Source organism: Belonocnema kinseyi, chromosome 3 (genome assembly GCF_010883055.1).
Source record: "Belonocnema kinseyi isolate 2016_QV_RU_SX_M_011 chromosome 3, B_treatae_v1, whole genome shotgun sequence".
NCBI lineage: Eukaryota > Metazoa > Arthropoda > Insecta > Hymenoptera > Cynipidae > Belonocnema > Belonocnema kinseyi.
Window position 1 is genome coordinate 65,345,988 of NC_046659.1, and position 12,021 is coordinate 65,358,008.

General features: G+C 33.5%; 1 protein-coding gene across 2 annotated transcripts in view; it reads right to left on the reverse strand.

The window, feature by feature from the left end:
• The window catches only part of LOC117168941 (zinc transporter ZIP11), a 152,810-nt gene that overhangs the window by 2,800 nt on the left and 137,989 nt on the right, over positions 1–12,021 (reverse strand). The gene's annotated exons all lie outside the window — the stretch shown is intronic.

Here is a 12,021-nt window from a genome sequence, read left to right on the forward strand (position 1 = left end):
TATAGCTGATTTCGAAGTTTGTATAGATAAGAGGGAATAACTGTTTTTTTTTTTAAATAATTGTTTTTCGAAACAAGATAGTAGCGTCAGCTTACTATTAGCATCTAAAATCAATACAACCATAAATTAACGAAATGAACTAAGTTTATTTCATTTGCGGACATACCCTATTAGTGATGCATATCGATCATTTTTGGACAGAATCTAGATTTGCACGAAATATCATTAGGTAGAACTAAAATATATTGGAAATCAAAAATTAATAATAAAAAAAGTCGATCGAAACGAGACGATCATTCTCGACTGCGTGATCGTTCATCTCGATATGATGAGTGTCGTGGTCGAGGTTTTAATTTTATCTGACGAGATTTTGGAGAAAAATATAAATGCTCATTATCCATCACTACACCCTATAAAAAGCTTCCATTTGGTGACAAAACATATGTGAATTCCTGTAAAACTACGTTTAGGGGAGATAGGCTCCTATGATTGTAAAACCATACCTAAACGTTCAAAGCTCGTATTTTCCCAAATGGTTAATAAAAAGCTTTCCACTTTCGCATACAACTCGTGAAAGTTCATATGTGTCACAGGAAAATATACTAGATTGAAATAACTTGATTGTCCTTATTTAAGTACATTTTCTTAAGACATGACGAATTTTTTGGACCATGAAAATATTCTATGGTCCGTATTTGTACCGATATTTTCTCAACTTAGTGTTATTTTGTGCAAAAATGGAAATACTAAATGAAAAAGTATAGAAAGGTTGAAGATTCAAATCCTTATGTACGTGCGTTACCGAGGGGCCGTCCACTCGAGAATCGATTCTACGTGAGCATAATTATTCCGTGAATTAGATCACGATTCCTGTGATTCCACCGAGGATTCCAAATTTAAAGCATGATCTGGTTTTATTCTGACAACAAGCAACGAAATGAATCGAATCCAAACTCAGAAGAACGCACAGGGATCATTCTGATAGTTGCGCGCATTGAGCTGCATCAGTACGACTGATTCCTGTTGATTCCGTCTGATTCCGCTGATTCTTCGCCCATCCTTCATCGATTCCTTCGTTTCTCGACCACACAAGGGGAGCGTTCACATACTTACGTAATATTAAAAGTGGGAGGACGGGGTTCGTGTTTAATTACGGTCTGTTATGTGGGGAGTATTTCTAACCCGATTACGTAACATTTTTAATTACATGTATTTCTCAGGGTGGCCTGCTGTACTAGGAAACCAGGAAAATCAAAAAATGATCGGAAATTTTTTGGAGACTAGGAAAAGGGAGAAAAGACAGTGAATTTATATTGTAACCGTTTAAATTCAATTTTTTTTTCAAATTTTAAGTTCATTTGTTGACTTTTTCAGTTATGAAACCATTTTATGATATAAATTATGAACATTTTTTAAAATGCTGTTTGGAAGATTTACACAATATAGAAAGATACGCGTTTGAAATAAGTATTTGTTGACAAAAAATTTCTGTAAATAAAAACTAATTAATAATTTTCAAAATGGAACTATAGTTCAAGAATTCGAAATTGAGCTGAATTCTGAATATATTTTAACATTGAATAATTTACAGGTATTAACGTTATAAATTTGTACTATATTCATTTAACTTAGTAGGTAAACAAATATAAAAATCCGATTGAAAACGTATCATCTATATTCAACACATTTATTAAATTTCAAATAATATTAAAATATTGTTCTAGTCTAAAATATTTCATTTTTAACACATTCAAACTAAAATTTTGTAATCAAAGAAAATAAAAATTGTTTCAGTAACTTAATATTTTTGACTGTTTATTCAGAATAAATAATTATAAAAATAGAATATTTACACTGTTAAAAATAATATTACACTTAATATACCCCTGTGTATTAAAAAAAAAAAATATATATATATCAAGCATATGAAATCGCCATTAAAGGCGACTATATTAAATTTCATATACATTCATGTTAATCACTTACAAGAAAAATCAGATAATTCCATTTTTCACAAATCCAAAATAAGATTAGCAGTAATTTTAGATTGTAAATAATAAAACATGATACCTTCTTCCTGTTAATCAGAAATAAAATTAGATTTCAAGTCGAAAGGTTGAACTAAGCAAATAAATAACAGACCTAACCGACAACTAATTCATTAATTTAATTGAGAATATTTGATAAGATTTAAAGAAATTAAAGCACGTTGAGTTTTCACGAACATTGCTATACTGAACTGTATATTAAATTTAACACATATGCATATTAAATTCACTACACCAATGTGTGTTACATTTTAGTAGCGGCAGTGCATATTTGCTTCACACGCATGTATATTAAACCTCGTACAGATTTTTCTAACAGTGTGCAACTAAACAATTTGAAACAGAAAGTTTTGAATCCTTAAAATTTCACAGAGCTAAACTTAAACTTTGAACATTACAATGTTGATTTGACAGCTGAGAAGCAATACAACTTTACAGGCTCCTCGTATGTGTAGCCTACGTTCGACACTGCGCACTTAATGTGTTTTAACGCGTTGATCATCTAAATTCTAACTCAAGCTGATTCGCTCGAGTGTGCACGGAATCGTAGAAATTCCGAGTGATCCTTGGCGATTCTGACTGATTCCCGGTGTTTCTTCTGAATCTTACTGAAGGAAGTATGTTTCAAACTTTCAGAATCGATCTCTAAGATTCCACCGAATCAAGCTGATTTCCACATATTTCTGAAAAATATTTTGACGAGCCATTGATTCTGAATCAATTGTAAATGAGGAGAATCACGGATTCCCACAGTGAACTGCCCCTCGTGCGTTACTCTGGCTATAATTAGATGTAGTTTGAAAACAAAATTTTGTTGATACATGCATTCTGACCAAAGTTTTTTCGAGGTTGTACTTGGCTTTTGTTGACAAGAGCGAATCTTGATGTGTCTATGCTTAGCCTATCATTATCTGCATTAAAAAAAATGCATGCTAATATATCAATTCTGTCTAAAGTTATGCGGCCAAACATAGACAGCAAACGGATAACAAAATTACAAACACATAGCGGAGGCTTGGGCGGGAAACACAACCAATTTCTTCGTCAGTTATATGGTTGTAAGAACTGATTGTTTTTAAGAATAGGTATATAGAAGAACTTATTATTGTGAAGCATTGTGTCTTATTGTGAAGCTTAATTAGTAAATAGTTGAAAATTGTACATTTAGAAATTGATTATTAATATACATATTAACTTTCGAGCTTCTTAAAACTTCTAAAGCAAATATTTGAGGCATTTTAAGGACAATGATTCTATTTTTGAATCACTAAATTTTTATAAAACGCAGTTTTCTGTAAAAAAGAGGGGTAGTTACAAATTATCGCTTTTAAAATGTAATAATATATTTCTAATCACGTTTGATAATTCCGCACGAAGTTCGTTTTTATATGTATTAGGAAATATTTACAAAATGTCATATATTTGAAAGGTCAACCCTCAATCGAAATAAACCACCAGTTTTAGAAAAATAAAAATATTTAAGGGGTAGCTTTGAACTAATGATGGTGTTTTACAAAGAAACTCTGTTAAATAAAAATGTTCTAAATGATAAATAAAATTAATCTAGTCAAAAAGCTTGAAATTTGTTATTGCAGGGACTATGAGGAGTTCAATAATTTATTTCTTGTTTATAAAAATTAGGCTAGTAGCCGCAGCAGGCTAATAAAAAAAGGGTTGTGTAGCCTATTAAGACGTTAATTAAATCGTTCAAACCTCCTCCTCCCATACTTTCCCACTTCGACTCCACATACGTTCTTATATTTTCCATCTACTGCCCTACCTCACCCCCTCACTACACCATTCGCTTTCCCACCATAGCCAAAGTTCTCCTTCTCTACATCTTCCTCTCCTCACATCCCTTAATAACACTACCCTTCACTTATTACCCTTTCCGGGCCATCACACCCCCCACCCCACCAGCATTTTCCATACTGACAAACTCATTGACCCTCACTAAATCTACTTTCCTGTTCTCATTTCCTTTCCCTTAATTTCCCTCACAGAATTCTACCTACTTCTCCCACAATTCTTCTACTCTCCCCCACCCTCATATTTCTTTCAAAAGGGGTGTTTCCTTTTTCTCTGAGTAGTTCTTCAACTTTTCTGTATTTATTCACCTTTTCTGACGATTGCTTACGATTTTTAGGAAAAAATTTTTAAGTTTTAAGGTACTGACTAGTATTCAAGAATTTACCGTAAAACTAACAGGTCAAGTATATTGTTAGGGATGATATTACGAAATTTTTCGTAACGTTAGTCTTAAAAAAGCTGGAAAATGGGTTATTATAACGGTAAATTCCGTATCGGTAGATAGTTCGTATGTATAATGATATATAACGAAATATGAATTATTTTTAACATGTGTTATTTAACATCCATATTGTACATGGTATTCATAAATATTTTCCCATGCAGCTTTACACGTATTGTATATGAAGTTTGTTATAATCAATGATCAATCAGAAATATCCCCTAGAAAAAACTTAAACGGTACACTCTAAATTTAAATCAGTCAAAACTTGACGATTGAATCAATCAAGCAAGTTTTGACAGGTAAATCAGTCATTTTGACTGGCAAAACAGTTATTTTGACTGATGAATCAGTCAATATTGGTGACTGATTGAATCAGTAACTCAAAATAATTGAATTCATTAGAAATTTGTTTTAGATATTGCGTGAATAATACACTTTTTAAATAGTTATTAATAATTTCATTTTTAATAAACATTAATGATAAATAATTACTTCTTTATTAATTTTTAATGAATAATTAGTATAGATAATGATTTAGATACATTATAAATTTTGTATATAATTATCATATTACATCCTAACAATTTTTTATTATAAATAATATATATATATATATATACATAATCGAAAAAATTAGCAAAGTGAACCGTTAACAAGTTTGTTAACAAACATAAACCCAGAATACAGGGGGCTGGGGAGCTGTAATTTTCCGAAGAATTTTGATATTTTTGTAACTTGCCGATTTTCAGTTAATATAATAATTTTCACTACAGTGTCTCAGTGGTGGCAAGCTGTCGCCCTTGCCTGCATCAAACAATAGTACGATGCCACCTAATGACATTTCTACCTGCATACCTACATTTTCTTGCCTGTGTAGCGTAATTTAATTAGTTTAATTTTCAACAAATATTTCGCGAATAATAAATTGAATGGTGCAATGTAATATAAATTAAAAATGTTCTCTATCTTATGCGCCTTGAATAAATTTCGCTTTTTTCCTTTATTAGGGCCAAGACGAATTTGAAAGATTAAGCGCAATAATTATTGTATCATGGAGGAATTAAATTTTTCAAATGTAACAATATTGTAAGGGGAGGCGTGAAGAATTTGGGGAATAATTTTCAAACAATCCACGGTTTGAGTGTGAGTAAAGGACATGGTGAAGAAGGTTTCACATGTGCACAGCAAGGGTGTAAACGTAATTTTGCATATTTTTATACTTTGCGTAGGCATATATTAAGTGCACATTCGAACCATCATGTACCAATTGCACAGAGGCGTGCTTTTGAAAACACCAATGGTTCAGAATATCATGTGCCATTCGAAAACAGAACAAAAAACGTTGGTTTGGGTAGTGACATTCTGAACGCACCTGAAAATGTTGAGGAAAATTTTATTTCTGATTTACGAAGTTCAGTTGTCAGAATGATAGGTAATATGAGGGCAAACAGTTCAGTTACGGGATCTGTTTTAACGAAGGTTATTGATACGTCATTGGTACGTTTGCGTACAGAAATTCTTCAATTTTGCATTCCTAAATAGTAGGATGCTTGATAAGGGCTTTACCTTTTATATTATCAGATGTTGTTCCAGACGACGACCCATACCTAAACTTAATTTTTTTGCTCTTGCGAATAATGGAAATAGTTTTTGCTCCGAAACTGGACATGCGGATTCTGCCATATCTTTCTGCAGTCTTTGAAGAGCATCACAAGACTTTTCTTAATTTATTTCTTCACGCAAATTTGATCAATAAGCATCATCATCTTGTTCACTGTCCAGAATTTATTGTAGCATCAGGAACACTGATTCTTTTGTGGTGCATGAGATATGAAGCAAAACACGCCCCTCTCGAAAAAACAAGCTAGCGTTGTATGTAATTTTAAAAATCCGCCAAAAACACTAATAAGAATCGCCCAGTGTAGACAAAGTTGTACTTGGGGAAAACAACATTTCAAATTTGAAAGGGTCCGAAGTTCAGGAGGTAGAATTACGCTTGTTTTGAATACAGCAAGTGCAAGAGACTTGTATTGTATAGGGTATGAACAGATGGATAAAGTTTTCTTAACGAAAATTGTATCTGTTCATGGTACAGACTACCGAAAAGGGCTCTTTGTTTACCTGTAAGCAGGATCACAGAACGATGCGAATCTACCACTCTTTGGTAAGATTGTAGAAATTCCGATATTGCAAAATGATTCTGTTTTCTTTAAAGCTTCAAATTATAATACAAGAATCCTTGATAAAAGTTTAAATGCCTTTTTAATCGAGCGATCTATTTGTGGAACGACCAGCTTTATCTGCACTCAAAATTTGGCTGATTTTAAACCATCATGTTCATGGAAAAAACCCAATGAAGATGATTTGTATATCAGCCTTCGCCACATTCTTGTATAACTGCTTTAGTGCAGGTGAACCTATTTGTTAATATAAAGTTAAAATTACATAATGCAACTCAAACCTTTATTGACATAAATGTTTCTAATTTATTTTATAGAACATGAGGTAACTGGAGCTGCACTGTTGGAATTTGAGAAAGCTGATTTTTTAACCTTAGGCATTAATCTTGGCCCTGCAGTACTCTTGCAAAAATTGATTCGGGAATCAAAATTGAAAATAGAGGTATAAAAATGTGTTAAATTTACCCTTTAATAGAATAACCTCACATTGGCGGATATCGCATCTAGGGAATCTATAATATCACATAACTTTGATTCATAATTTATTTTCAAACATTGATGTTTATTTTGGCTTACAGAATAGTCCTTTGGAACCTCAAAATCATCCAAACATTACAGTTCCAGTGCCAGAAGAAAATGATAGGAAAGAGGATGAAAATGCAAAAAAAAAACAAGTTCTAGAACAGTGGAACAATCAGAAGATTAGCGGCGTGACAACATTCGTTCCGATTCGACAAGCGCATAAAATCTCAAACTTCCACTTGATACATTTTCGGCAAGTTGTAACAAATTTTTTTATAAATATTGCTTCCTACATTTTTTACATGTGTAACATAATTTATTTTGTTTTCAGGTATTTAATTCAGTGAGGGAAATATTAAGAAATAATCCGCAAGGATTACCTCTTATTTGTTTAGCTGAAAAAGGGTGCATGGATCCGAATAAACGATGCAGTTTTGTTAGGATTCTTGTGGGTGAACTTATAGAACACCGGAAAACTTAGCGCGTCTTGCAACTTATTTTTCGTTATTTAGTTTAAAAGTACTCCAAAAATAATCTTTATATTATTACGTTGTTACAGTTATCCACCAAATGAAGCAAAAACAGCACTGGCAGCTGCGATTATTCGAGATTTCCCAAAATTGGCGAATTTGGAGAACCCGGACTTGCATGGTTATGTATGTATGACATTTCGCATTTTAATACATTTACTGGTTTATAATTAATTAAATTCAATGTTTATTGTATGTAGGAGCATTATTATGACCCTAAGACAAGATCTGGATTTATAGAACATCGTCTGTGGAATATTCGCCGAAACTTGAATCCTTCTGAAAAAAGTACAAGGTATGTATTGGATAATCATAGCATTCTTGACTTGTTTCAAAGTCACTGGAAGAAAATATATGTATTTATTAATCTGCAATCTCTGCTAATATATTTGAATAATTCTGAATTATTTATTCCTTGCATGAATAAAGAAAAATAAAAGATCTACGAATAGAGATCCAGGAGTTGAGGAAAATTCTCTGCAGGAAATATCGGACAATTCTTCTGCCACTTTACTTTCCGTACAGGAACTGAGAGAAAAGATTTTTTTTTATAACAAATTTCGTTTCAACCTTAACATTTATTTCGTAGTTACGACTGCATACTTTTATATTTGTTTCAGAAACACTGGATGACCTTTACACTCCCATCTTCACATCAAAAAGATCTTATAATGAAAGCTCTGGAGGATACACGGCCAAATAGAAGCGAATGGATTTTAAAGGAGAATCCTTCCCTCAATGAAATTTATGAGCAATATCCAAGACTCTTTGATTATGGTGGTGAAATGGTAAAAAAATTATTTGCATTTTTATTAAACTTTTTGTAAGAACATTCTAATATAATTGTACATTCTCTACATAGATTGACTTGGAATTCCGTAAAATTTATGAAAATGAATCCTCCTATTTCTTGGGAAAGTTTCCCGTATTTTACGTTCCACGGATTTTAACAAATGCAAAAACTCATTGTAGGAAAGCAGTAGAAGTTTTGGACAAGAGAAGCAGTGTAGATCGTAAGTATTGATTTAATGATTATAAATATTACTGTTTAAAAAATGATTTTAAATTTATTTTTAATTTTTGTTTACACAGGCCCGAGTTGAGGAAACTATTCAAGGCAGGATCCAGCCTTACATCTTATGTGTTCAATCGGAGGCTGGAGATAAATTTTTTTTAAATGCCGACAGCCACAAAATTGAAATAGCCGACAATGGATCTCCACTAGCAGCGTTTGACATACTTTTTAAAATGCATTATGTCATGAATGTTTGTTACGCGAATTCACTGAAGTTTTTTTTATAATTTCATAGAAGCATATTTGTATAAAGTGCCCAAGATAAAGGCATAAAATTCAGTAACGACTTTAAATATTTTACTTTCTAATATCGAATAAATTATAAACTTTAATATTGTAACTTATTATATCATTAGTTTTTAAGTTCTTTTTTACAGGGGGATAATATACAGGATAAAAATAGTTTGTATAAATATATGTAAATAAACGGAAATTATTTGTACATTAATATTCTTCATTCAATTCGTACATTTCATTCAATATTTATCATAAGGCATAAATGAATGATTTAATCAATCGAATTGATTGATTCAAAAAATCTAAATCAGTCAAAATTACAGACTAAAACAGTCAAATTTACAGTCTAAATCAGTCAAAATGACTGATTCAAAAAGTCATTTTTGACTGATTTGTAAGTCGTCAAATCCGCACTATTTGAATCAGTCAAAATTGACTGGCAATCAGTCATCTTTGACTGATTCAAACTTAGAGTGTATTAATTAAGGCATAAGGCTGTCTTCAGTCAACTGTTTTAGACCTACAATTTTCTGAATCATATTTGGGATTGTTTGAATTTAAATGAAAAAAATATTTCCATTATAAAATGTAGTGAGCTCGAAACTTCATTGCAATAGTTTTGCACTTTTTTCGTTTCAATTTTTTAATTTGAATAGTTGAAAATTTAAAATAATTAAATTGGTTTATCGGACATGTGAGAAAATACAAATGATAAACGTTCGCCAACCCTTTGGAGCCTCTCCCATTGTTCACCAAAGTTAAATAAAATGGACAGTTGTTTTTTCACAAAACGGAAGTTCTTTAGGCGATGTGCCCTTAAATCACGAAAATTTTGTTTATTGGACCACCCTAATGGATAGAATTAAAGTTTCTTGTTAGGAAATATCTACATTAGTTTTTTTTGTAAAACACTTCAGGACTAAAAAAAAATTCAACAATGCAAAACAAAAACAGGAATGCGTGTAAAAAGTTCGGAATACACATATTCAGGACGTCTTTTTTCTTTCTTTGGGTAATGCGGCGGTTGAACTTTAAAATGAGGAGGACATAATTACTCTGAAAGCAGCGCAAGGAAGTTCGTCATGGCAACGGGGCAAAGAATCATGATGGCGCGAAATAAAAAGGTTTTCGCGGCATAATTAGAAATTAAGCAGGCACAAACTGGTCCGGTATTGTACGTCACGGCTTGTTGATTTTGTAAATTATACACGGCCATCAATTTAAACGACCGGTGAAATGCGGCCGTTGTGTTTTAGTGGGCGTTCTACCACATCAATCATATCCTCGCGGTAAATACCTCCTTTCGGTAAGCCATAGAAAATTTTTATTCTTATCGAGTACCATCGCATCGCCTCATCATCGAAGGAAGCAAGCGGCGAGTTCGAGCTATGATACGAGAATGGAAATATATCCTATGCAAGAATAAAATGAAAATTATTCATATACATAGGTGACCTGCACATTCTCAGTTAATATAAAGAGACTTGTTCGCGGCTTGTATCTGAAAACAATATAAAGCTCGAAAATAAAACTATCAAAAACTATTGGAAAGGATTAGGGGATGATTTCGAATCGAGGTCGTTTCCAATTTGAGCACTAGTCCTCGAATTTCTTGGGGAGCCCCTAACAAAGGAGTTCGGTTGCGAGTGGGGGAGGGTTTGAGTGTAGGGAGGAATATTGTCATCAAACCCCCCACCCATCTTTCCAAGGTCCCTGGTTAAAACTGCTTAACGCTAAAATACATTTTTTCAGGGGGGGGGGGGCTGATAGGGAGTTTTGGCTTGAGTAGGGAGAGGGACGTGTCCCTCCCAACTTTCCAAGGACTAGAAATATTTATCACTAGGACGTGTTCCTTAAAAAAAGTGAGTTTAAAAACAAGAGAAGATAATTCACATTATCGAGAAAAAAATGTTAATATTTCGAAAATGGTAAGACAGTCAACATTATTATATATCTCGGTAAAACAACCATGGCGCAAAAAATTTCGCAGAATGAGAAGTTATCAGTATCACCAACATGGTTTGTACGAGTTTGCTTCAAAAGAAGCAAATCAAGAGTGCAAGCAATGCGATCGCCGGATTCATGATACACTTCGCGATCCCCAAGATACAGACCAATCATTGGTTTTCAAATCCACGTTTTCCATTTCAACTAATCAATGCTTTTCTACTCCTGTCTTTCAAGAGTAGCTAACCATCTATTCATTATCACTTCGTTTCGTCAGTGGCGTAGCCAGGATTATTTTTCCGGGGAGGGGGGACTACGATTTTTTTCGGAGGGGACTTCGGGTTTATGTATATACAAAGAGTGGGGGAAAAGGGAATTGAATAATGGAAAAACTTAGTTTCGGGGGAGGGGCTTGAGCCCCACAAGCTCCCACCCCCTGGATACGTCACTGCTTTTCGTGCGGTTTTAAACCAAAACCGACGTGCTACTAGATCCTGCCGTCGTTTGCTGGCACTCTGATGTGTTCTGGTTCTGCTCAACGTAGAATTCGCTTTTTATTACTCACAAAAATCCATATCCTGCGAACTTCTCGACGAATTAAAAAATTTATTTATTTATTTTTGAAATGACTGAATGAATTGTCATCAAACATAAGGGTCATCAAACTTGTTCATTCGTACTATAATTAAGTTTTTCTGCATAAATATAAATATAATACTTCCTTGTACTCTATTCCGTGAAACCCATTTCCCAAACACAACCGATCATAGCTAGAGTGTCCATCGGTGCCAAAACATACACACCCACACGGATGCAAAATTGAGACTTCAACGGATGCCTCCACATCAAAGTGTCCTCCGAAGCCCGAAACTCACACGGAGAAAAAAGTTCAGTGGCTCCTACCCTTGCAAGGGTTAGAGCCACTAAACGGAATAGTAAATTATGGACGGGCCACTACAAGAGTAGAATCTACTGAACGCGTGTAGAGTCGACTCTACTAGTCGCTGAAGAGTAGCTTCTACTACGCAGGCAGTCGCACGTACAATTCCTGTTCAGTAGAACATACCGAAGATGAGTGCGATCTACTGAACAAGAATCTTACATGCGACTACGTGCGCAGTAGATGATACATGCATCTACATATGATTAATTGGTAAATCGTATTTTTAACACTTTATTAACAATTAAAATTTCGCACGCAACGAGGGGGATTCGAACGCATAACCTA